The sequence below is a fragment of the Corvus hawaiiensis genome, chromosome Z (assembly GCF_020740725.1).
Source record: "Corvus hawaiiensis isolate bCorHaw1 chromosome Z, bCorHaw1.pri.cur, whole genome shotgun sequence".
NCBI lineage: Eukaryota > Metazoa > Chordata > Aves > Passeriformes > Corvidae > Corvus > Corvus hawaiiensis.
In genome coordinates, this window is record NC_063255.1 from 63,745,279 (window position 1) to 63,771,708 (window position 26,430).

Consider the following 26,430-nt stretch of genomic DNA (forward strand, 5'->3'; position numbering starts at 1 on the left):
GTTTGTTACAACATAGACAAAGTCTTTAATAAATCCCATACTACTACTTCTAAAACCATCAAAATTTCAGGATCTATTTAATCATACCACAGCTCCTTTCCTGCTCACTCGATACACCTGATACTACTTTTAAAGGCAAGTAGTTAAGGGGAAAGTGAGGTTTCACACTGGTAAACAATAACATACTGCAAGCTGTGTATCTGAGCATCGCGAACGCTGGAATTAAAGAGCATCTGCCTCGAAGTTCAGATGTAACCATTCCAGCATATAAATAAAAGGAAGCAACAAAGTAATACAGCAAGAAAAAATTGGTCTTTAACAGAAAACTTTTGATAGTATTGTCATGTAAGTATGGGTTCCATGCTGTGTTAGGGAATCCCAAAATGCAACGTTTTGGCAACAAAGCTGGCTGGGTTTTCAATTAAGGTTAGTACTGAGAAGAAAGAGAGAGGTATTTTATGCAAGTAGAGATTATCTGCCAGGAAATGTATGTAGGTTGTTATTAATATAATCTCCATAAAATAAGTGAATTATATATGTTTTTGAGGTTTTAGGCTTTGATATATGAATACCTGTATTTTGTTATAAACCAGAATATTCCTTCAGGAGTTTAAGAAAAAGAGATTATATAATTTAATAGAACTTTCTGATTTCTTCATCATGTGTTTCTTTGTGTCTTTCGAAGAAATGTTATGAGCTTGACAAATGTTTTGATTCAGCAAGAATACAAAAAGGTTGTGAAATATCTATTGTTGGAATATTGCAAAAATTAAAGCACATGGATCAAATATAAATTTGGGAATAATAGTACTTGGCACTTTTTTAAGTGAAGGGGACACAGACATCAGGAAAATTACAGAGAGGTCCTAAATAAAATGCATTCCTACTTCTCTTATACTAGGTTTTACTTGAATCTGTTTCCAGTTATGAAAGAACTAGAAAACACAATAATCCATGTAACTATTATCAATCTCTTTTACATTATATTGTTTTTCTAAAAATCTAAGAAATTAAAAGGATCTTGTATTTATAGAAAAATAGAATTGTTAAGACTGGAAAAGACCTCAAAGCTAATCAGTCCAACCTTCCATCAAGTACTGCTGTGTTCACCACTAAACCGTTTGCCCAAGTACCAAAAACCTCTACATGTTTTTGAACACTTCCAGGGATGGTGATTCCACCATTTCCCTGAGCAACCTCTTCCAGTGCCTAACCACCCTTCCAGTGAAGAAATTTTTATTAATCTACAGTCAACCCTGATGCAATTTGGAGCCATTTCTTCTTGTCCTGTCTCTTGTTACCTGGGATAAAAGGCTGATCCCCCACCTCACTACAACACCCTTTAAGGCTTTAGTAGAGATCAGTAAGATCCCCCTTGAGCCTCCCCTTCTCCATGAGAAAAACTACAGAATACTTCGGACACACAAAAGTAACTAGATATTGGTGTAAAAAAATAATTTACACTTAAATGAAATGTTAACAATTTGTCTTTCATAGCCTATTTGGAACACCCTTAACTTCTGATTTTATCCTCCTTTTGTAATGGGTATCTCAGGATGCTACCATTGGGAGTGAAATAAGATTTTGGACAATGTTTTTCCTGGGACTGAATTTAACTTTTTAAGTCTGTTGATACTTGGTAAAACTTTTGCAAATAAATTAGAATTAATGGAAGATGGTAATACACACTGTTGGAATTCTGTGTGGAATTTGTCTTGGTAATCATCATCATAAAAGCAGTGGAAATTGTTTTCTACGCTGAATTATAAATAGTATTTTTAAATTCAAATTGCAAAAAGACCATTGAAAACAACATTTTATTCTCTTTATTCTTTTTCCTGACCTGTTGAAAGAGAGATACAGTACCATTGTCCAGTACTGAGTGATAGTTGCTGCCATGGTGCCTTTAAATAAGGGGGGTTATAAAAGGAGATTGGAAATGCAATAGTCTACTTAGTTAATGATCACTATCAGTGGCTTTTACTGAAGTGATAATCTCAATAGAATAAAGCATTTTCATATTATAATAGCCTCTTTCTTGTTTTCTAAAATTGTGATGGTTGCAGGTCTTGGGAAATTTAAATAAATTTGTGAAAATAAGCCTTAAAAACTTGACAATTGTTGAAGAAACATCCTGCAACAGTGGAAACTCACTAAGCACTTAAACGTTGCTGAATAATGTCCTTAAGTTGTGTGTGTGTTTGCAAACTTAGAGAATAAATCACTTTTTTCATTAAATAAAACCAAATTACTTCTAGGAAGTAGAGTTCCTGTTCTCTTCAAAGTACAATTAATTTCTGGCAATACAATACAATGAACTATTTTGCCGATATTTTTGGTTTATATACATAGAAATAATGTATAAAAATAGCATTTTCATCTAAACCTGAGAGCGTTTAACTAAAACTCCCAAGATGACTTTACGGAGCAGGAAAGTTTGTGGACAGAAAGACTTTGCAACTTTCATAGAGCAATATTTTAGTTCATAGCAGAACTAAGATTATGCTCAAGGATTATTAACATATAATTTCCTGATTTTAAGAACATGAAGGCTTTCTATGTAAGGATCAGAGTGCTGTCACAATCATCTAATGTTGTAGGGAAGGTAGTAATGCATAGGATTTTGCAAACAGTTTCAATTCTAGGTAACTTTTTTTCCCAGTTGGTTAAAACTGGAGCAAAATAGTCTAGCGTAATTGTCCCCACAGAGATTCAAAGTAATAAAATAGAAAAAAGGTGCAGTGAGCCTCAGGTTAATTTAGATTCTTAAAACCCTCTGCTTGCAACGTATATTTAGCTTAACAGGCATATTTTCACTTGCGATGTGATTCTCCTATTAGACATCATATGCTGCTGATATCCTAAGACAAAGAAGAGGAAGAGAATTACAAAACACAAAAAAAAAGTCGTGAGAAAATTTGATTGGAGAGATAAAAGTAAATAAAATTCTTAAAATAGGAATTTTGTTGGGTTGGATTGGGGATTTTTCCTTGTTGATTGCCCCCTAGCAAAATAGTAACAGTATTGAATAATGACTTTTGCAGAGACCGAACAGACTGTTCAGCAGGTCTCTTCAGAGACCTAAGACTAAATGTGTTTTAATGGTGGAAATTCTGAGGTCTTTAACTTGGAAACGTTGACAAGGTTATGCAGGACCCATTTGATTTTCACTGTTAAATGCTCAACTCAAACCCTAGTTAGAAACTTTAAAAATAAAAATAACCTGGCTATTTTAATATAAAGAAAGGGCATATATATATATATATATATATATATATTTATCCTTGGGCTCTTTTTTTAAACACGTGGAAAATACTTTGGGAAGAAAAACCTGCCAGTCCTTGAGCCATGAAAAAAAACCCAAAGCAACAAACAAACCCAAAACCATCAATGTTCCCTAAAAAACAAACAAACAAGATACAATCAATGAAAAAAAACTAAACCAACAACCAAACAAAAAACCCCAAACCCAAAAAACTAGTTTATCTAATGGAAACACCATGGAAAAATTGAAGAACTTGGCAACACTGCAAGCATTGAATGGATAATCTGCTAATAGGATGTCTGGAATAATCTTAAGATTACGGAGGCATACATGCTTCCTCCAAAGCATTACCATTATAGCATCTAATATTCTCCTTTTATACGTTAATTACTATTAGCATAAAACTAACATAAATTTTATATTATGTTTTTGCATAATTTTTCTATGCATCCCTCTTTTCTATTATTCAAAGAGACACACTTTTACTTTCTGTATTTTCTAATATTTATTTACCAGATTTTAAATTTTGAGCATTAATCTTCGTTAATGTTGCACTGGAAAGAGAAAAATGCTTGTAGACAAAAAGTCGGAAAGTAATTTGCTGCAGGAAAATCAATTTTAGACTGTTTTTATTAGGCTAATGTGTAACCTCAAACCTTATTAATGGAATAACCATGGTTATAGTATTGATAAATTTAACAAATTTTAGAAATTATAAAGAAATGCATCCAGGTCCATGAAATGAATGTTAATTCAATGATGAATCTTTTGTATTTGATGATCATAAAGGAGATTTGCTGCACTAATTTTTTTTCTTCCTCTGCTTTTATAGAAAGCATCCCTTTTTTGCATTGCCATGTTTACAAACATCCATGTCCAGTCAGACTTTCTATTGCTTTTACTCTGATGCACTTTCATCAGTCATCACAAAGCATTCTGATCCCTTTCAAACATGAAAATATAACCTTTATTATTATTTTAATTATTTTGATTTCCCCCTCCTAGAACTGAAATCATAGAATATGGTCTCAGGTTTTTTTATTACCTTCTGAGCTTTAAAGTAATTTGTTTTCCAAAGGAACTTCTTATGTTCAAATAAACTTCTCAAGTCATAGTTTAAACTGCTCTGGTGTGCAGTCTGAACTCTTCTACCCAGATATCCCTGGAGTTTATTGGTCTGCACAGAAATTCACAAATTCTAATTTCCAGAAGAGAGCTTAAAATTGATTTTTCTTCAAAACACTGTAGGGATGTAGGGAGAGGAAGATTGAACACACTTGAAAGCTTAGACTTTTATTGGGCTGCTTTTCTGACATAAAATGTGCTTCTTTCAAAGCATATTACTTGAGGTTTAAGTCAACTGATATTCTTATAAGGTATATGTATGTCAATTATTTGTGGTTTTTATAAGTATTGAACAAGCATTTATTTGTTGTATATCTAATGTCTGACTATTTATTGTTAGTGGTTATAGAAAGCTCTTTTTTTGTGTTTTTCAGATCTCAGGATAGAGTCTTTTTTATTGTGTTCCAAACCTGCAAGCTCAGGGTGAGTAATAATTTTTGTTATTTCTTAAGCCTGAATTGGGATGGTTCTGTGAATAACTGTCTCCTAGCCTATGACCATATTTCCTGGAACATGAAAAAACCCCAAAGAAGTCCCACCTAGTCTGTGATAATGTCAACCAGTAATACCAGTGATTAATTAATCTCTATTAGTTTCAAGATATTGTGAGGAAGAAAGGGTTTTTTTCCATTTACCATGTAACAGTAAAATGAACTTGTTCATGTTTTGTTTGTTGTGTTTTAACATAGTTTGACTGACATAATGACATAACTGTACTTCAATGTTATATATGTAATTTGAATGTGTTATGTTAACATAGTCAAACACAGAAGCTGATGTAATTTCAGTGTGAGAGATTACATGAACAAAAGAGGCAACGATCTGAAAAAATGACAGAGGTTCTCCAGATGTAAACTGAATTTCTGTACATTAAATAACTGATTAGAAACCATCTTTTAGGATTGAATAAGGGCTAAGCAGCGGAAAACAGTAATGTTATCACATTACAGGTTTTATCAAAATTATTTCTTACTGTCAGGATTTTTATGTTACAATGCAGGGGAGTGAGAGATAAGACACATAGCCATTATAATGAGAACTAAAATTACTGGAAAACTGTGGTTGCCGTAAATCAATTTTTATTTATTCCATATAATAAGTTTTTTGAGAAAAATTATGTTTAACATGAAGTCATTTGAACAAAATACAATGATATTTAGCATGTTCCTGAGATAATTTAATAAGTAACGTAATAAAGCTATTGAGACAAACAAGCTTAAACAGGTTACTTAAAAAGTACTCTCCTGTGTTTTAAGCTTGTTTCATAGTATTAAACATAACAAAGTAAAGTGCTTGTTCATAACCAGGGACAATATGATTAGCATGCAATTGAGATCAAACTCATGAGTAAACCTCATTTGTATAACACAAATAGCTGTCATACTGTGCATACATGGGCAGCAAACAACACTTCTAGACAGCGGAAACCTAAGCCCAGGAGAACAGATCTGTCAGCTTTGTTTTGTGTTTCTACTCACTGCGTGAAGGTAGTAGTTCAATTTTGCTGTGTTGCTTCTTTTGTACTGAGTTACAAATTTTGAGCTTTAAAGCATATTTCTGTTTCAAAGGCTTCTTGTGAAAGTCTAACATTTAAAATTTTGTGCTACCAATTAAAAAAAAAAGCACATAAAATATTTTTTCTTAATATTTGGGCAGATCTGGTGGATGTTTCCATCTTGTTTCTGCTGTTTTTCCCTTAGATTATTTCTTGTTGTTTTGCTTGAGAAAGAAATTGATTATTGCTATCCCACATCTTGCACAGCACAGTTGTAGAATCTCTCTTGCAGCAGGCAATTTAGAGATGTCTACAGCAGATTTAGAGGTATCTATTATAAGTCTATAAAATGCTTTTAAATTCAAAATCCTTCAAATCTCATTTTTTTTCCCAGATATGAAAATGTGTGCAGGGACACAGAGTTTATCCATATTTCTGTAAAGCTTCTGCACTCATAGAAATTCTTTATCAGTATGCCAATCTCCTATCATCAAAACTGTTAACTGTATAGATATCTGCCTTGTGAAGTTTGTTAATTTCTGGTGGTTGAGGAAACCCTGGAAGTGTTTAATAACAATGCGCTGAAGTGACTGTTAGAGAAGTCTCACTATAATATCGGTATATTAATTAATATAAGATTCCTGGTAACATTTTCGCCTTATGTTTCATAGCACCAACAACTGATGCTATATAAAATACACACAAGCATATATGTATAATAAAGCTTGACTTTCAAAGAAAGAAATATGCAAAGACAATGGTAACCCATGGTTTGAGGAACCGTTTATTCAACAGTATGATAAAGGACTTTTATGGGTATGAATATGGGAGGCAGCTGAGCTAACTGCATTAAATAATTGATAAATATAATAAAATTATGGTAAAATAAGGCGGAGGAGGATGTCATGTAAAAAAAAATACAAATAACCCCCCCAAACGATACACAACAGAAATCATTAACTTTTGTGGGAAAATCCAGGAAAAAAGCCCCAAAACCTTCAGAAACCAAACAAAAAAACTGCTTTGCCACTTTTTAAAATTGGATCACTTAAGTTTATCACAGTTGGAGCAGTTAAAAAAATGCAACTGGTAGGGATTTAATATGTAAGAGGACTCTTTTCCAATATTGCCATCTTTCCAATATACTTAAAGTAGAAAGATAAATGGTCTAATTAATTTCTTGCATGATTTAATGAAGTTAATAAAGATAATTTAATAAAGTTTTAATAAAGATGTCTATAAGACATGGGATTCTCCCCAGTGTTGTTTGCAAACTGTATGTGTAGCAGACTTGTCAGAGAACTTTTTTACATTGTTTTATTGGACTGAAATTTTTATACATAAAAGTGAGGCAGATGACTGAAGTAGACCTTAGAATGACACAGACAGCTACCGAGTATTAAAGAATCCTTGCAAAATTTGGATCAAAACCATGTTTGGTTGAGTTAAACATTTAAAGAAAGGCTTGTGATATGCCTGATTTAATAATTTATTATAAAAACTCTAAAAACAAGACACAGGCAAATCTAAGTAATATAGACACATTTAAAATACTAGTACTGATTTTTTGATTCTATGTTGTTTCAGGTTTTTTAACAATGACATTAAATAGACTTTAAAAACATTACTTAATAAATTAATTAATTCAACTTTCTTCTTCACTTTAGAATTGCATGATCATTCTTATAGAGGTTAAAAAAAAAAAAAAAGAGAAAAAGAAAATTAAGTTATACAGAACCAATGGATAAAAGTAAGTACCTCACTGGAAAATGAATACCAGAAACTTACCAGACCTTACGTCAAGGTCACATCCATGCCAACCTCTAAGTGAATTTATATTTTTATACAAAATAAATAAATTACTATTAAAAATAATGAAATAAATCTAATTAGATGAAAGCACCCACAAAAACAAAAGCACCCACAAAAACGAACAAAAAAAAACTCTCAAACAAAAAAAACCAAAACCACAAACTCAAAAAACACTTTTTCTCTGACCTGCTTCTTTTTACTATTTTTTCTAGTTCTCTCCTAGTTGAGTTCTTAATTTTTTTAAATTCCTTTCATATATTTTATCTGTGGCCTCATGTGATTAAAGAAGAAATATAAAATTAAGGACTTTAGCCAATTTTCTCAAAAAACCCACTTCAATCTGCAATATATTTTTTTAGAGATAAATATTAATTTTTAAAAAGTATACAGTGGAAGAAAACAAAAGCATCTGTTTCCTGACATCTTGTGGATGATCTGAGTCTGTAAGGGGCAGTATGCAACTTCAAAAACTGTGACGGATGTGTCTCTCCCCTTAGGATATTAAGCAGTTGAATCAATTCTGTTAACCTTGTGCTGTTGTCTTGTTCACCCTTTTGGTAGTTTTATATCAGCGAAAGCAGTGGCAGGAAGGAAGTAGATGTGGAGAATGAAGGGGAGTTTTATTGTGTGTTCAGCTTGTGATGTCTATTTCTACAAGCTGACACTTATGAAAATAATTTCTATCAATCTGTGTCCGTGACATAGCATTTAATCATCTCAGAAATATCATAATTTTTTATTTTTATAATTTCTTATATTTTTACATTATCTGCAAAATCAATAAAACAACAAACATCTATTTTTCCATTTTAAAATTATTCTTTTTGAAGACAGACTTTACAGACACAATCTCAAAATGCCATTTAACCTGAATTCTTCTGAGTGCTGTATCACAAATTATCAGATATATTTCTATAGGTATGCTTGCAAGTTAACTGGAAACACCTTGATGCTAGTTACCAATTTTAACATCGTATTTGGAAAAATTACTTCTTATTTTTATTTTACATATTTGTTTCTATTTATTTCCATCCATTCATATGTAATTAATTTTATTAATTACATATGAATGGATGGAAATAAATAGAAACAAACATGGACATATATATTTAAAAACATATTAGTCTTCCTGACTGTGTTCAGATTTGGTCCTGTACAGTCTCTGAGCATTTGTGCTTTATAGATAGTCATGTATGCATGCATACATAGAAATGTGTATTTATACATTTCTAATGTATAGAAGTATTTTCTATTTATATTTACATTTTCTAATGTAAAGTAGTATTTTCCAAAAAGCACTGTAAAAGAGCTTAACCACTTGTTCTTTTAATGTAAATTTTAAGCATAAGTGTAATAAAACACGGAAAAGTAGTGCAGCAAATTTATCTTTAAATACTTTTCAGACTGGGTTCACTAGCATGTGAAAAGTTACGGATAGAAGTTTCGCATGCCATGCCATTGTAAGAGTAAAAGGTTGTATGTAAATTGTGAGTAAGTTCTGGGGTTCTTTTACTGTCCTTTTTTGGTTTTTTTGAAGTCACAAAAAATAACTCCTGCTGGAAAAAATTCTACCTTTCTGAAAGATTAAAATGTTCCAGCTAAAAAAAATATTTCTTTTATTTGAAACACAAAATAGTCACCAAATTAATTTTTTATTAAGGAATAGAACCAATGAAAGTCAACCAACTTGCATAAAATGTGAAATGGAAAAAAAAAATAGCTCTTATACTGAAGACACTTTCCTTTTTTAATAAGCATAACTTGGAAATATTGATTAAAAAGTCCTACCATGGCCACAGCCTAGGGCAAATTATCATTAGAATGATGATATGTAATCTTGATGATATTCTCTTTTGTACCTCTGAGAATGTCATTGCATCTCTTGGGAGTATTATTATTTCTGAAATTAAAATCAGCTTTAAAAGAAAAGGTAGCTTGAATCTCATTTTCAGATTGATGGAACTAAACCTACAATGAGAGTAAATCTCTTCTAATGTAAACTGGAGACCCACATTACAATCCTCAGGGTTTTGCAATGGTGATTATATCCCGTTATTTATAAAGAACTTTGCTAGTTTTCAGCTAGTAATTATTGTACCTTGAAACTTGCTTAAGAGACAGGGCTTGTGGACAAGAGACAGGGCTTATCATATGGACCTGCAAATAATACAAATTTATTTGAAACTAAAGGAAGCTGAACTGGTTTTATACAGCTAAATGGAATAATTTTCTCTAGTTACATTATTTAAATTATTTGATGGGTGGCAGACATGCCTTTTCTGACATACTACCTTGCAATCCTTTGTAATGGACATGGTAGTTGATACAATTGTCAATGGATTATTAGAACTGTTCTTAGAATGATTTCCTAGAATATCTTTGAACTTCTTTATCAATTCACAACCATCCCACCAAACACAATTTTTCTTGTTTGCTGTCAGGATATGGGAAACAGGATGAAATATTTTGAATCTATTACCTTGTACTTAAAAGCCATGTCAATATCTGCTTATGTAAGCTTAGAGTTACTCCCTTTTTACAAAGGATGTGGAATAAGAATGTAAATTGTAAGTTAAAGGTAAAATTGCCTTCTTCATCCAGCCCCTAACATTATTACAGAACATATGAAACAGAGAGAACTTAAAATGTAACATAGCAAGATGTTTTCCATTTACATTAGTAGGATCTGCTAACCCTGCAAAGGAAAAAATTTCTCCCCGAGACCGAAAAGTACTGTACTACCTTTTTGTAATGCTGCAAGAGACAGGCCAACCTCAGGAAACTGGCCTCCTGAGCTGGTAGACAGGGACAGGGAGCAGAATACTCCCCTGTAATCCAGGAGGACACAACTAGTGCCTGCTCAGCCACTTAGATGCTCTTATGTCTATGGGACCTGTTGGGATCCATCCTAGGGTGATGAGCAAACTGGCAGAGGAGCTCACCAAGCCACTCACCATCACTTATCATTATTCCTGGCTCACGGGGGAGGTCCCAGATGACTGGAAGCTGGCCAATATTACTCATCCATAAGAAAGGCCGGAAGGAGACTGCAGGAAACTACAGGCATGTCAGCCTCACTTGGGGTGGCAAAGTTATGGAACAGGTCTTCTTTGGTGTGATCCCATGGGACCTACATGACAGCCAAGCGCTCAGACCCAGGCAGCATGGATTTAGGAGGGCCAGGTCCTGCCCAGCCAACATGATCTCCTTTTATGACCAGATGGCCCATCTGGAGGTGGTCCTGTGGTCCTCTGAAGAGGGATCTGTACCACAGAATAGATGGGCTGTATCCAATGATAAGTTTAATAAGTCCAAGTGACAGGTCCTGCACTTTGGCCATAACAATCCCCTGCAGCACTACAGGCTGGGGGCAGAGTGTCTTGACAGTGGCCAGTCAGAAAGGGATGTGGGGTTAGTGACTGACAGCAGCTGAACATGAGCCAGCTGTGCCCAGGTGACCAAGAAGGCCAGTGGCATCCTGGCCTGGATCAGCAACAGTGTGGCCAGCAGGACCAGGGCAGGGATTGTTCCCTGAACTTGGCACAGGTTAGGTCACACCTTGAGTGCTGTGTCCAGTTCTTGGCCCTGCAAATTACGAGGGATGTTGAGCTGCTGGACCATGTCCAGAGAACGGCAAGAAGGCTCGTGAAGGGTCTGGAGAGCAGCTCCTGTGAGGAGTGGTTGATGGAGCTGAGGTTGTTTAGCCTGGAGAAAAGAAGGCTCAGGGGACACCTCATCACTCTCTACAACTCCCAGAAAGGAGGGTGTAGCCGGGTGGGGGTCGACCTCTTCTCCCAGACATCCAGGGACAGGACAAGAGGACACAGTTTTAAGCTGCACCAGGAGAGGTTTAGGTTGGACATTAGGGAGAAGCTCTTCACAGAAAGAGTGACTGGGTATTGGAATGGACTGCCCAGGGAAGGGTTGGAGTCAATGACCCAGGAGGTGTTTAAGAAAAGACTGGCTGTGCTGTGGTCTAGTTGATTCTGTGATTAGAAAATTAGTAACACACACTATATCCCTGAAGTCATTGATAAAATTACATTAGGGGTAAATCTGAAACCTTTTTTTGTTAATTAAGGGTAACTATTTCTTTTCCTTTCTAAAAAAAGACAGGGAAAAAAAGGAAAAAAAAAGGAAAAGTAATGATGTTTGAACAGTTTGGGTTTTTATAAAACTGAGAAATATTATTCTGGAGTTTTTCCCAAAACCTAGTAAGAAGACTACTATTAATGTTAGTGGCCTGCAGCTGAAGTCCTTTTCCATGCACTCCTAATGAGCTTGATCTTCTACGTCCTTGTCGGTCAGGTCAACATACTACACTTTCTTAGGTATGCAGGCATTTATGTCTTTCATATGCATTACTTTCACTGGGCTTGTAAAAAACATAAAACAAACGAGTCACTAGTTTATGCCACTACTTTGTACAAATGGAGAGGAAGATGGAATTTGCCCAATAAGTTTCTAAAGAACGCTATAAATGCCATATGCAGTATCCAATTTTTTGCTTTACATTTTACATTGGGAACTAGAATTGAATGCACTCTTTGTTGTGTCTTTTATTTTCTCCATATTTTATATTTGTCATGAAAGCAGACAAATGGTTACTTTACTCATTGCAGTACTGAAAATGCTGTTAAAGCACAAGTTTATCAGAGATCTGATATTTTAAAATTAACATTGAAAATAGAGAATTAAAAATAGATTGAATATTTAGATGGTTGCTAGGCTATTGGCCACATGCTTCAAATGATAATGTCCTGCCTTTTCATCTTCATCCAGCTTCTGCTCATGAATGAAACAAATTTTCCCAGAGAATAATCTTGTTGAAAAGTATCACGTATTGTCAACATTTGTGGATCTGTAAAGAGTTGAGCTGAAATCTGATCAATATTTGTTTGATGAAATTGCAAAATAAGTAAACTTTTTTCTATTTCATATACAGTTATGGTTGGTGTCCAGAAGTCAAATTAGAAGCTGTCATATGAAAATACATGTCCAACATGGCATTTTCTCAATGCTTCTTATCTCTGGACAAATATTAGGACAAAACCCCCATCATCTTTCAGGGAAATGTTGTATTATTTTGAGTGTGTGTGTGTACATGTTGTGTTGAAGAGTTTTCCTAAATCTTTATGCTCAGTAAGATATTGTATAGAAATAAAACCTGAAAAATTGAGTAATGAAAATAACCCCTTATTTTATAGTTTACTTGGTATGATGGGTCCCACAAACACATGATTTCCTGCATAGACAGAGGAAAAAATACTTAGCCCAATAGATCCACCTACATTCACTTGGGCATTGAGTACAGTAAAATCTGAACTCAACTGAGTATTTCAGAATTTTTAGGAGAAAATCACTTATGTATCATGGAAACAAATACACAACTAACTGTAGTCTTAGTCCTAAGCAAAAGGTTGTTAAATTATTTTAATTCATAGCTCAATTAAAAATAGTGTTTTGAATAAATTCATCAAAGAACACAACACAAAATCTTGGACTCTAAGTCAGGCCAGAGATTCATCTGTCTCAGCACGATTTTTCTAGTGGTGCTTGGCTGTAAAGTTTTAAGTGATTTTTCTTCTGAACTAGCTTCCAGCTTCTGTCAGTCAGATTATCTTTTCCACTCAGCTCACTATATTACACTGAAATGCAAAAGTGGGAAAGGATAATGAAGAAATCTGAAAACACTTCAAATTTTTGTAGTTTTAGATTTCATTACTGGATATGTTGAGTAAAGTTTCTCACGTATTATGCAGCAAACTCAACCAACCTTTTAGATAAATATTTTTAAAAAGTTGCATTTCAGAATGCAATTCCTTAGAAATTTTAATCTAATTTAAAAATTAAAATGACTAGAGAGGAGAAAAATAAAGTACATGTCATGTGGCAGAACACATATTTCTCTGTACTCCTAGTAGTTCCTTCAAGAACAATCTCTTCCTTCCATCTCCTCCTAGTTTACTGGCATTTCTGTGTTGATAAATTGCTTGCAGTGCATCCGAGTGTACAATTTGAATAGGTGTATGCAGCTTCTATGATACTATTTCCTTTTTTGTTTTTTCCCCCATGACATATCAAAAGTAAGGAATTTATGTACTATGATTTGTCCTTTTGACCACTGATAACCCTATCAGTGTTTCCCAAAGTTTTTATCTGAACTGAAACTTGGTATGTATTTGGACTGTGTGTATACTCAAAGACCAAGATTAGCCTCATGATGGATCTTATCAATAATGAGGAATTAGGAGAAAAAAATAGAAGTAACCTGTATTCAGAAAACAACTTTGAAGCATATTTATATCTGCAAAAGTATTTCAACAGAAAGTAGGTAATTCTAGAGGTAATAACAGAGGAGATTTGATTGTGTAACTGGGCAGAATTCAGCACCCCATTTGTCAGCTTTACATGACAGATTATTAATAAACTGCCACTCTCATCAGCAGATACCAATCGGCAGTGACTGTCCTTTCTGAATTTGAATTTCTAGAATTTTATTCTTAAGTATGCTTGCTCTCTAATATGCTTTCTTTCAGTGCAAGCCGTTTTCCTCTTTATGCAGAAAATATATATAATTCTTGTACCATATAGATAATAAAACATAAATATAGCAGAACAGTAGCATACAAATCAACTGTACACACTTTGCAGTGCAGAAAATGAGGACTGGAGAAGATAGGGCTATTTTCGTACCTGGACATATGGGAAAGGTTATGGGAAATATTCCAGTGGATAGCAGAAATCAGACTTCTCTAAACAGAGAGACACAAGTATATTGTCAATAAACTATGGGTTTTTTCATACTTCAGGTTTTGTCAGATGTATGTCTTCTCTCTACAAATTCCAAAATATTTAGGGTGAAATAGTATGATGAACATGCACTGGCTAAACGTTCAAAAGAAACTTTTGTGAGGGACTGTGTCTTGGAAGAAAGCTAGCAAAAGCTTCCTCCCAAAATGAAACTCAGACTACAAATACTCATTATTAATTAATTCATCTTAAGCAAACCAAAAGCATAGGTGCAAATGAACATATCTTTTGTTTTCTTTTTCCTTTTCTTTTTCCTTTTCTTTTTCCTTTTCTTTCTCCTTTTCTTTTTCCTTTTCCTTTTCCTTTCCCTTTTCCTTCTTTTCCTTTTTCTTTTTCTTTTTCTTCTTCTTTTTCTTCTTCTTTTTCTTCTTCTTCTTTCTTCTTCTTTCTTCTTCTTCATGACTTCTACATGAAAAATGAATTTCTCTTTATTTTTAAGGCATCAGCTCATATCAACTCTGCTGCCCATACGGAGATAATTGAAGTAATTTTCTTCCATCTATACCTCTTGTTAAATGTATGAAGATCTAGGACAAAAGTAATCTGGGAATGTTTGTTGAAGTTAATATAGGTAGGAGTTGAGTGGAGGTATATACTCCTTAGAGAGGTTCTTTGATTTTTGTACTACTACCTTTTAAAAGAAATTCAGAAGAGAGAGAGAATAGGAGGAGCTCCAAGACAATGTGAAGGTCCCACGTCCCTGAGTATCTCATAGCTTTTGCTATGCAGATGTTACTTCTGGGATGCAGTGTTTCCATCTGATGCCTCGGCTTTATCTGTCTGCTGTCACTATCTGTCACTGTTGACCCATAACTGACCTAGAGTAATTGGAAGAGCAGTTACAGTTTCCAACACTCAATAGTTTCTCCACTGCTTTCCTGGCCAAAATATGTGTCAGTAATTTTGGATTGCAAATGCTATTAGCTACAGTGATGTGCACTATTCACAGTAATATGTAGGGAATACCTATAGAATTTGATCTCTGAGGCAAAAAGATTTTGTATTGAGATACAATTATTTGCCAATATCTGCCTGAATCTTTAAATGTTTTTGAAGAATGCTTTGGGTTGAAAAGGACCTTCAAAGACCACCAAGCTGAAATACCCTGCTATGGACGGGGACATCTTTCACCAGAACAGATTGCTCAAAGCCGCTGACCTTCAAATAGTTTTAGGGTTGCCCACAACTTGGGGCAACCTGTCCAGTATCTCACCACCCTCATCAGAAAAAAATCTTGCTGATATCCATTTAATTTTCTAAGTTATTTAGAAAAAATTTAAGCTACTTTCTAATTTCTACCATGTTTTCTTTTTGTCATTCCTGTAAATTACATTTTTACATAGTCTTCCACAGATGTCGATCTTGACGTTATACTCTTCTTCCCCATATATCTGAAAGCAAGCCTAGTTTCTGGAGAAAAGCTGACTGAAAAATATGAAACATTCTGCTCTTCTTTTTTTAATTCTTTCTTTTTGGCTGCCACTCTGAAGCCTACTTTATACTTATCCATTTCTAGACATATTAAACATGGAATCTACCTTAAATATCTTAAAGACCTATGACTACCATTACTGTAATTTTTTGTAATTTTTTTTCCTCTAGTTGTTTTAATATGGTAAAAAAATGCGTCAATCCTGGGAAATTTTCACCCTTTAGAATAAAAAACTCCTTCTTTAGATAGTGTTTGACACAGGTTTTTATCTGCAGTTTCAAACAATCATAATTGTATTCATCCAGTTTAATTAAATTTTCTGTTAAATTTCAAAAACCATGGGAGGGAAATTATTGCTGTTTTAAATAAATTCTTGTTTTTTCTTCATTTGATTTGCCAATCTCAGAAGAAGACAATATGCCTGTTTCTGTGGAATTACCTTAAAGCTTTCAGTGTGGGCAGGGAAATAATGGGGTAAGAGTGTCCAAATACCACTACATGCAGAATATATTTTTAAGCAATTCTTAACATGTATACAAGACCCTAAATTGACCATGAAAAACATCTAAGGCAAGATCTTGGCTAGCCTCAGTGGCTCATGTCATCTGGGAAGGACATGTATCCTGGGAAAAAATAACAAAATCAGAAACCAACCAACTGAAAGAAAATTGGGACAAGTAAAATATTGCAACAGTTTCAATTTTTTTCTGCTGCCTGAACACAAGAGGGTTTAAACCAAAGGAAATATACACTGGCAGGACATGCTCCTAGACAAGAAGCTGTTTCTGAAAGGATATTGCAGCTTTCAGCCTGAATCTTCCCCATCCACCAAAACCATGAACGTTGATTCTTTACAATAGTGTAGAGATGACATAAAGACTTCTTCCTAATGAGTTCCTTCACATCCAGCAGGATGTCTATCAGTCCAGGTTTGCCTCCTTTTATTAGTTTTAATTAGCCATAAGGTTTATTTTCCTATGTATTTCTGAAGCAATTGGGAAAAAAAGAATGTAAATAGAGGTTGTGAAAAAGGTAGTAGATGGTATTTCTCCCGAACAGATGTCCACCCCATCATAAGAAGACCACTTTCCTCGAGATTCCAACCTTGAGCAAATGCTTTTCCCAGTGTCACCACAACTTTTTTCTTTCTCTCCTTCTTTGAGGTAATTGAGTTAGTATTCCATTTGCTAACCTTTTAGAACAAAAGCAAAGGCAAAGAAATGCTCTGTGTAAAAAAATTCTGTATGTTATGTCATGCCATCTCTATGTTCCTATCCAGCCAAAGCAATATACGCATTCAGAGTGAAAAAAAGAGACACTGATAATTAGTAGCTTTGAATTCTGCTCTTGGTCCATTGCTCAGCATGTTCTGACTGATTATTATTGCTCTCCAGCAGCTCTTTTTCCTTATGAAAGGAAAGGTGCTGTGGTGATGGGCCTCAAGAAATATCTTAGTAGCTGGAGGAGTCTCATTTTGTTTCAGCCTAGCAAGGCAATCTGAAAATAAATGTCCAAAATACAATATATGGACATGAGTGACACTTCAACTGTATAAGCCAATATAAATTGCTGCATTAAGTGTGGATTTGGAAAGCAATTCACTGTTAAGGCAACACAGTAATCTAAATCTTTTTAAGTACAGATCTTCAGCATCAGTATCTGATTCTGTCATAACCACACTGCCACAAGGCTGCAATTATTGATCAGGAAAGAATGATAGCAGGAGACTTGGCATGGTGACTTGTGCACACATCATGTTGGGTGCCAGGCACAGGGTGAAAGATGAATAAACAACCCCTTCAGCTCAGTAACAGCTGGTGCATGGCATTCTCCATGTGACAGACCATGAGGACTCTGCTTAGATGTGTGATCTATCACAGAATATTTGTCACATCTACATCAAAATGTACATATTTCTTAGTTAAGACATGTGGTCATTTTTACTACCCTTACCTTTTTACCTTTCTTTAAGCATATACAGCAGAACTATGGTAAATGCAGCAGTATGTTTCTTTTACTTTCTCCTGCTTACAGGTATAAAATGTCTCTAATTATGGCATCATTGACATGAAAAACTAGAAAGGAATGCTGTTGGGGGTATTAGCTGAAGAGGAACAAGTATTTCAAGTACACGAGTGCCCGGCTGAATCATGGTGGTAGATATGTACTACAATAACAGAATAATTTGAATTGGAAAGGACTTTAAAGATCATCTAGTTCCAATCCCATTGCCAAATATAGGGACACCTTAACTAGACCAGGTTGCTCGAAACCTAATCCAACCTGGCCTTAAACACTTCCAGGGATGGCACATCCACAACTTTTCTGAGCAACCTGTTAGCAGTATCCCATCACCCTTTGTAAAGCCCTGGTCTTTCCTGGATGAGTTTATTTTGAAAGGTCTTAAGGTACTACTTTTCCCTGAGGTGGCACAAAGGAACACTTGACAAAAGTTCCTGGGAGATGAAAAAACAAACTTTACTGGCAAATCTTAGAAGATCAGGAATTCAGCAACATTTAAAACAAATGTTCAATCAAAAGAAAGGATTTCATAAAACATTGACTCTAACCAAAAAAGTTTTAAGTTACACAGATTTCAGGAAGAGGAAATTAGGAGTAGAAATGGAGAGAAAGAAAGGGCAAGAGAGAGAAAAGAAAGATATAGCTACTGCCTTGGATCTAGCAGGATCTCAGCTGCTGTAAAATGCAAGGACAATAGGAACATGACCATAGTCTTCGTGCAATGCCTTCTATTACTCTGGCTTCCTGTGGCCACCCCCTCCCCTAGGTGGGGCTTCCAGTCATCTGGCCACTCTGGGGCTAGATTGGGCCTCCACGGTGGGGTGTGGGGCGTTGCTTCCAGTGTTCCAGCTGTGCCAGTGACTGACAGCTGGACTAAAACCCCAGGCAGGTGGAGGGTGGAGCAGTGCACTGTCACTCTTTCCTCAGATCTTGTCCTGCTCCCTGCATGCAAACAGACTTCAGTTGTTTTCAGACAGTAATCATCTTCACCATTCTCCCACACCCTCACAGTAAAGAATTTCATTTAAATCTAATATCTCATTTCATCTTATGTAAGTATCTCCTCTGTAAGTTTAAAACTATTTCAACCTGTTCTAACACTATCTGCCTGTGTATATAGTCACTCTCCCTCTCTTTTATAAGCTGTCTTCAAGCACTGAAAGACTGAAATGACATGTCCCCATAGCCTTCCCATCTCCAGGCCTAAAGTCTCCACCTCTGTCAGCCTGTCTTCATAGGAGAGGTGTCACAGCCCTTTCGTCCCCCAGGACCATTTTTGTGACCCTTGTCTCTCTGACAGGTCCATATCTTCCTCATGTTGGGGTCCCAATCCTGGATCACCATGGTCTCAAGGGGGCAGAGTAGAAGCAGGAGAATCACTTCCCTTGTCTTGCTGGCCATTCTTTTTGATGTAGCCCACGATGCTCTTGGCTTTCTGGACTGCAAGCACACACTGCCGGCTGATGTCCAGCTTCCATTCACAAGAACTCTTCTTCACATGGATGCTCTCAGTGAGTTCTTCACCCAGGCTTATCCATATCTGTGAGTTCCCTGACCCTGATGTAAAACCTTGCACTTGTACTTGTTGAACTTCATGAGGTTTTTGTGGCAATACTGCTCAAGTTTGTCCAGGTCTCCTTGGCTGGCATCCATCATCTGTTGTGTCAACAGCAGCACTCAGTTAGGTGTCATCTGCAAACTTGCTGAAGATGCACTTGATCCCACAGTCTATGTCATTGATAAAGATAGTAAAGAGCATTGCTCCTGAGACAGAGCCCTGAGAGGCATCACAAGTCACCAGCCTTAACACGGACATTAACCAAAACTCCCTGGTTCCACTCATCTAGCCATTTTCTTACTCACTGAATAGCTCACGCTTCAAATCCACATCTCTCCAATATGGAGACAAGGATGTCACGTGCAACTGTATTTAAGAATTTACAAAAGCTTAGGTAGATGACATCGGTCAGTCTTCCTCTATTACCTGTTGTAGTCATTCCATCATAGAAGGCAACAAGATTGGTCAGGTATAATTTGCCATTGGTGAAATGCCTGACTGTCTCAGGTCTTCTCTTTGTTTTGCATGTGCTTTAGCATTCCTTCCATGAAGAAGGAATCATCTATTCCATCATCTTCCCAGACACAGAGGTAAGGCTCACTGGTCTGTAATTCCCCATCTTCCTTTCTCCCATTTTTAGAAAGAGGTGTTTTATTTCTCCCGTCGCTGGGGACTTTGCCTGATCACCATGAGTTTCCATATTTCATGGAGAGTGCCTTGGCAATTACACCATCAATCCTTCAGGATCCTGGGGTCCATGTCATCAGGCCCCATAAACTTGTGCTTATTCAGTTTCATCAAGTGGTCAAACCTGCTTTTTGCTTACAATGGGAGGGATTGCACTCCTGTAAACCCCACCTAAAGCTGTTGAATGTCAGGTGTATTTTCTATAGAGAGCTTTTCATTAGTCTTTTTGAGATTGATTGTCTATTTTCTCATAGATGGCACCTTGCAGAAGTATAATGTTGATAACTCTTAAGGAAAAGTCTGGTTATACTCAGATTTTTAACCCTTTAAACAATGTCTTTGACCTCTAATAAAAATGCAGTCTTTCTCCAAAGAAGATTGTGTTTGTAGAATCTTTACAGAACAACCTTGAAAAGGGTGGTACTGGGAATAATGACTTCAAAGCATGATTTCATAGAATAAATGATTAGTCAGGAAGCTGTCACTCACTCTTAATTAAATTTCTTCATTTAGAGAATTTCCAGTTCTAGTCAGAGTTGCTAGGAATCCTATGCAGTTTGTCTCAAGTTTGGTAACATGTGCCAGCATCTCACCATATTTTCTTAAATATAAAGTAAAACTCCTTGATATTTTAATTATTATTCAATAAACTAGGAAGCAGAGATCTTAAAAGAAGGATATAACAAATATTTAGGGCAAAATTTAGTTGAACTTCAAGGCTTTAAAATGATACCTCAAGGTTACAGCATCCTAGTCCTTTGCACTGACATTAAAATATTCAGTTATATAGCATACGTGAATTATTTACTTGCAGTTTGATCACATTCATCTGCTCTTGCTTATGATTTTATTGCTCCTCTGTTCACACATGACCTAGTTTTCCTTGCACTTACACCTACTACAAGCATTTATAACAAAATAGGTTGAACACAAAACAGATTAAATATTTAAAGACATTCCTCATGGTACTCTTCTGCCCTATTTCACTAGTAAAAATGACCAGAGAATACTTTAAGCAGTCAGTGAACCTATTTTATTTGATGAGATATATGTGCAGCATTTGCAGATTTAATAGTTTTCATATAAATGACTTTAAAAGCACATCTTCATAAATAGAGATTAAGTAGAAATTATCTATACAACTGCAACTCTTGTAAAGGAAACTGTATTGTTTTGTTTTTCTAGTCACTCATATTCTTGCATTACTTTGCCTAAGGCTACAGGTTTTCATTTCATGTCTTTTCCTAATTTTTATTCTCCTCTATTAGGTGATTGCTAATCTACTTTCAAGATTGGTCTGATTTCTCAACTGCAAAAGAGCAGATAAGCTAGTGCCCTAAAGTCCAGAATGCTGTTATGGCTGTAGAAGAGTGCCAAAACTGACTGGAATGTGAAACTAACTCCCCTAGGTAGATGAAAGCCCCACCACTGAACTTTGTTTTGCAGAGTTAGAGCAAGGGTAAAGATGAGAGGTGCACAAGGAACACAAATGTGCTAAAACCCTGGCAACTGCTGCTGCTATGGAGGGTGGGTGCCATTGTAACTCCACAGCAGTAGAGTGAACAGGACTGAACAAGAGATGGCAGCAGCTCGAAAGAGATTGTGCCTGCAGGGGAAGGAAGGCAACTACACTGTGGTACTCAGAAACTCTTGCTGTGATTTAAACTCTAACAGGAGTTGTGTGTAGGAGGGTTGGTGCCATTTGGTTGATTTGTGATATACAAATAAAAAAAGTGGAAACTTCTGTGAACTTCTAACTTGAAGCAAGAAAACTCTCTCAAAAGCTTACCAGTAGACTGGATGGATACTCCAGGGCCTGTTCATGTAGACAGATAAAGATTTCATGCTTTCCCAAGTGCTGACTGTTGTAACCCTGAAATACAACCAATTACATTCTAATTCATCTTGCAAAAGCTACTCATATGTGGACAATAGTTCTGCGCCTGAGAAAGCCTGAACTTATCAAGAAAAGGATGGTGAAATATCATGTGACAAACATTACCATTTGGTTATGCTTTTGATGTTTATTTCTTTCAGTGTAATCTGGTATTTAATTTTCTAAAACAACAGATGCCTCAAGGAATTCAAATCCTCTCATTTCAGTGGCTGTTTTAATGAGACACTTCAACCTTCTTAAAATATGCTGTTCAGAAAACTATCTACTATATGAGACATATTCTATATTGACATTAATATCAACATACTATTTAAATTTTTTTTTTATTGTCTTGCATTTCTTTAATGTCGGTCTTGCAAAGTACTTCTGAGAATTACATAAGTGTAAATAAATATCTTAATCGAGTGGTACTTCATTAAATAGTTGCTGCTTTATTTTTCTTAGAAAAAAATATTTTTCAGATAATAATTTAATGATTTTTTCTTCTGCTAATATGAACACTGCATCATAATACTATTTTTTCCTTTATTTTGTAAAATGATAAAAGACAGCCAATTTGAATTAGATCTTGAAATCTGATCAAATGTTCCAGATGTTCTTGCATGAACATTACAGTTTCTCTGTGATCCATGTCAGAAATGCAGCTGTCAACAGTAAAGCACACCTGCCACCAGTTTGTTGTCAGCAAATTATTTATCAGTTTTATTAGGAAGAGCAGTAAATTGCCAGAACAAAGCTTTGGTCTTATACTGAACCTTACAACATATTCCAGATTCATAATCCATAAATCAACACATTTAAGAAAGTTTATGTGGAAATAACCTTGAGTCTGTGAAGCCACATACTAAAAAAGTTTTACTTCAAAATAGCCTTGAGGATATCAAATATTGTTCAGTAGAAGAAATGAAGCTGCTAAGATTTGCACAGGTCACCCATGGGCTGTTGAGAGTATACATGGAGAGTGGCTGAGAAAGGAGTTGGGTTTCAGGCAAAAAGTTTTTGTCTTTACCTCAAGAAGCACTAGTAGCAAGAGAATTCCATGGGTCATTATCATTCAAATTAGAATGAGTATGCAATTGGTCATCAGACCAGCATTCTGAAGAGAGATAGATTTATGTATGTCAAAAAGCATTCAATAACTTAAGTTCTGGATGTTCTTTCACTCTCTGTCTATATGAACTATGGCTTCTGGTACAAGGTTCTAATCTGATGCCCTCTAAAGAGAATAGGCCTCTAAACCATATAACTTCTTTTAAGATTCTGTGAAGGAGCTGAGAGATCAACACATTTTATACGGGATCACAATTTTTAAGACTTGAACACTATTATCCCAAATGAAAGATTAGATCTTTACCTGCTGTACCACCTTGTTGGAGGCTTTATGGTTTAAAACAAACTGCATTTGTCAGTTATGTAAGAGTGTACGATCAACAACACCTTGATGCTTTTATCTCCTAAAATAAAGAACATTTTGCAAGGTGGTTTCTATTCCCCACCCCCCAATCCTTTAAAGAACTGTTGTTGTTTATTTGTTTATTTGGGTGTTTTTTGCTTTTCAATTTTAATACATAGCTTTTAAAAGCATGCAATAAATGTACATTTGAGATCTTATTTCTAAAACACTATTTATTTGACTGTTGTCTTGAGAGATCATTAGGCTTTTAGTCATTTCTAGTCCTCTTCTGTTTCTAGGCTTATAATTTCACTCATCATGTTTCCCCATTCACACTTTCTTCTGATTTACTACAGAGATTTTGAATTACGTGAAATTGCCTGTGCTTGTATGTGTAGAGAACTGTACACTGAAAAAGGTCATAACTCTTGATGAAATATCTGAGCACCTGATTTGCAGAGTGCTTACTGACTTTTCCCTTGAGACAACACCTCCATGCTTTACATATTTGTGAATATCTGCAGCTCATTCTTTAGAAATGGTGTTAATAGTTGTAATGCAAAGAGTAGATTACTGTGGATGAAGACAATTTCACTTTGCTCGCTTATAAGATGTTATGGAAAACTCAGTTACTATCTGAGACTTGTGTTTCACTAAGCAGACTTGTATCTTACTAAATATAGAAAAGATTCAGTTTTACATCATCTGGTAAATTGCCATTTAACACTGAACAATCAAAGCAAAAACTAGACTCCCTTTTAGGAAGCCAATCCTCCAGCTGGTTATTAGAAATTTTCACAGAAATTCACTCCTCCTGGACTATAGAAACTATAATGGATGATGAAACACAGATAGCTCCTGAAATACAATTCACATACTGGGCCTTTTATGGTTAAGACCAAGTGAGAGCACCCTATGACTGTCTAAAAACAGATTTACATCACATTCAGATCAACACCACATAGGAAGAAAAAAATATTATGTAGAGTTAAGACCTCCATCAGCATGGTTTATTCTTTCCACATTTTAGTGAGAGTGACCTCACCCCATTGGCAATTTGACTGGCTCATGGGAAAGCAACTTAGGGACAGTTGCTAGCACAGAGCAGTTATGGGTACTTTTAAAGCAGTGTTGCCCTCATCACTATGCAACATAGACTTTAGAAAGTGTTGTGGACAGGACATATTGGTAAGGCCACAGATTAATTAATCTTCTACTGCTCTACCAGCTCTCTATACACCGGGGTAAAATAATTCTGTGTCAGAATACTTAAGGACTTTTCTTATATATTGCAAAGGGTTTCCTCTTCTGAGAACACACAGGATCTGGTGAACCTGTTTAAATTTCAAGCGTGATTTGTACGGCCTCTCCTTTGCCCAACATATTGTGCAGTTTAGGATATTTCTTTCCTTGTCATCCCCTACGAAATTATCACATAGACATGACTGTCATATGTAAAATTAATGCAAAAGATTTAAAATAAATTCCCTTAATTTATTCTGTTATGCATGCATACATATATGTTTTTACACGGAAAGATAATATTTGTAGTTAATAAATAGTAAATAGCCACTTCAAAACACTGCTAAAAAAACTTGTATTAATTTTCTAAGAAACTAGAGGAATGTTCAAAAACAGCGTGGGAGGAAAGGAAGGAGAAACATTTCATAGAATCCAGGGACAAGAACTGTATATAATAGTGTCTGTGAAGGTCCATGTGGACATATGACCACAGTTTCCTTGCTGACATAATCCTAAGCAAAAACCGCTGTATTATGTCTGGTGGACAGGACAATAGCTAAGATAAATTTCCTTCCAGAGAACAGATTAAACTGATGTAATAAATTTGGAACATCTTACTGTGCTGAGCACAGAATTTTACACTTGCCTGATAAAACTTTTCTCGAGAACAAAGATACACAATGAAAATAGTACTCAAGGAGTGGCAGTCTCTACTCAATTCTGTGCTAATTCTATCCGAAAAAGTTGGGGCAAAGTAACTCATTAATGAAATTTTATTGTATCTTGTCGCGAAGAATGATGAATTTACATATTCAAACAGAATTTCAAGGAAAGGAAAGTATAGTATTTGGATTAGCATAGAATATTAGAAAGAGAGTTCTAAATAATTCATGAAATACTAACTGCATAAATTTTACTTCTGTATTTTAAAATTTGACATAAGTAAAAATGTTTTCAGAGGAAAAAATGTACAATATACTGCACATGCCATTATAGCTACTTAGCTGTTTTAAGAGCTTGATATTTTTTGTATTAGGCTAGCTATTAAACACAAATATACATCTTTGACTAGTCTCTTTTTATCTCTCTTTAGTTTGTAAAAATTTAGTCATTATTGTGTTCATTAGAAACAAATGCAACATAACGATGCATAACTATGTATTTCAAAATATTTACATTTTTATGTACATTTCAATCACCTGAATCTAAAAATAAAAAAGATAAAGAGGAAAAAAAAAAAGAAAGGAAAGAAACAAAACTTCTAGTCCTAGCTGCCAATAATTTTAATTTTATATTTATCCACATAGTTTTTTTGGGATATAGGCCATATGTTTTATTTTCCATAGGCCAAAGTCTTGATCAATCAAGTAATGGCAGGCTGACTCATGCAATTACATAGAAGACAGTATTTTGGTATGTAGCCAAACTGAAACAACTTTCCATGTGTTGATGGGAACCAAGAGAAGTAAAACTATTTTGAAATAGAAAAGAAAAAAAAAATCACTCTTTGTTATTCAAGAGACAAATTGCCAGCAAACTTGCTGTCTGTTCAAAGGAAAATGTTACTTCAGAAATTTCTCACAGATTCATGTAGATTTTGCTTTAAATGTTCTTTAAACTCTGTTGTGGTTTAACCCCAATTGGAAATTAAGCACTATGCAGCTACCCTCTCACTCCCACTACCAGAAT

At 35.2% G+C, this 26,430-nt stretch overlaps 1 protein-coding gene across 50 annotated transcripts in view; it reads left to right on the forward strand.

Annotated features, from left to right (window-relative positions):
- Positions 1-26,430, forward strand: part of PTPRD (protein tyrosine phosphatase receptor type D) — a 1,183,457-nt gene that overhangs the window by 482,451 nt on the left and 674,576 nt on the right. For all 50 annotated transcript variants that reach the window (XM_048291456.1, XM_048291457.1, XM_048291455.1 and 47 more), the window contains one exon: positions 4,765-4,813. The gene's annotated coding sequence lies outside the window, so the exon portion shown is untranslated. The remainder of the gene's footprint in view (positions 1-4,764; positions 4,814-26,430) is intronic.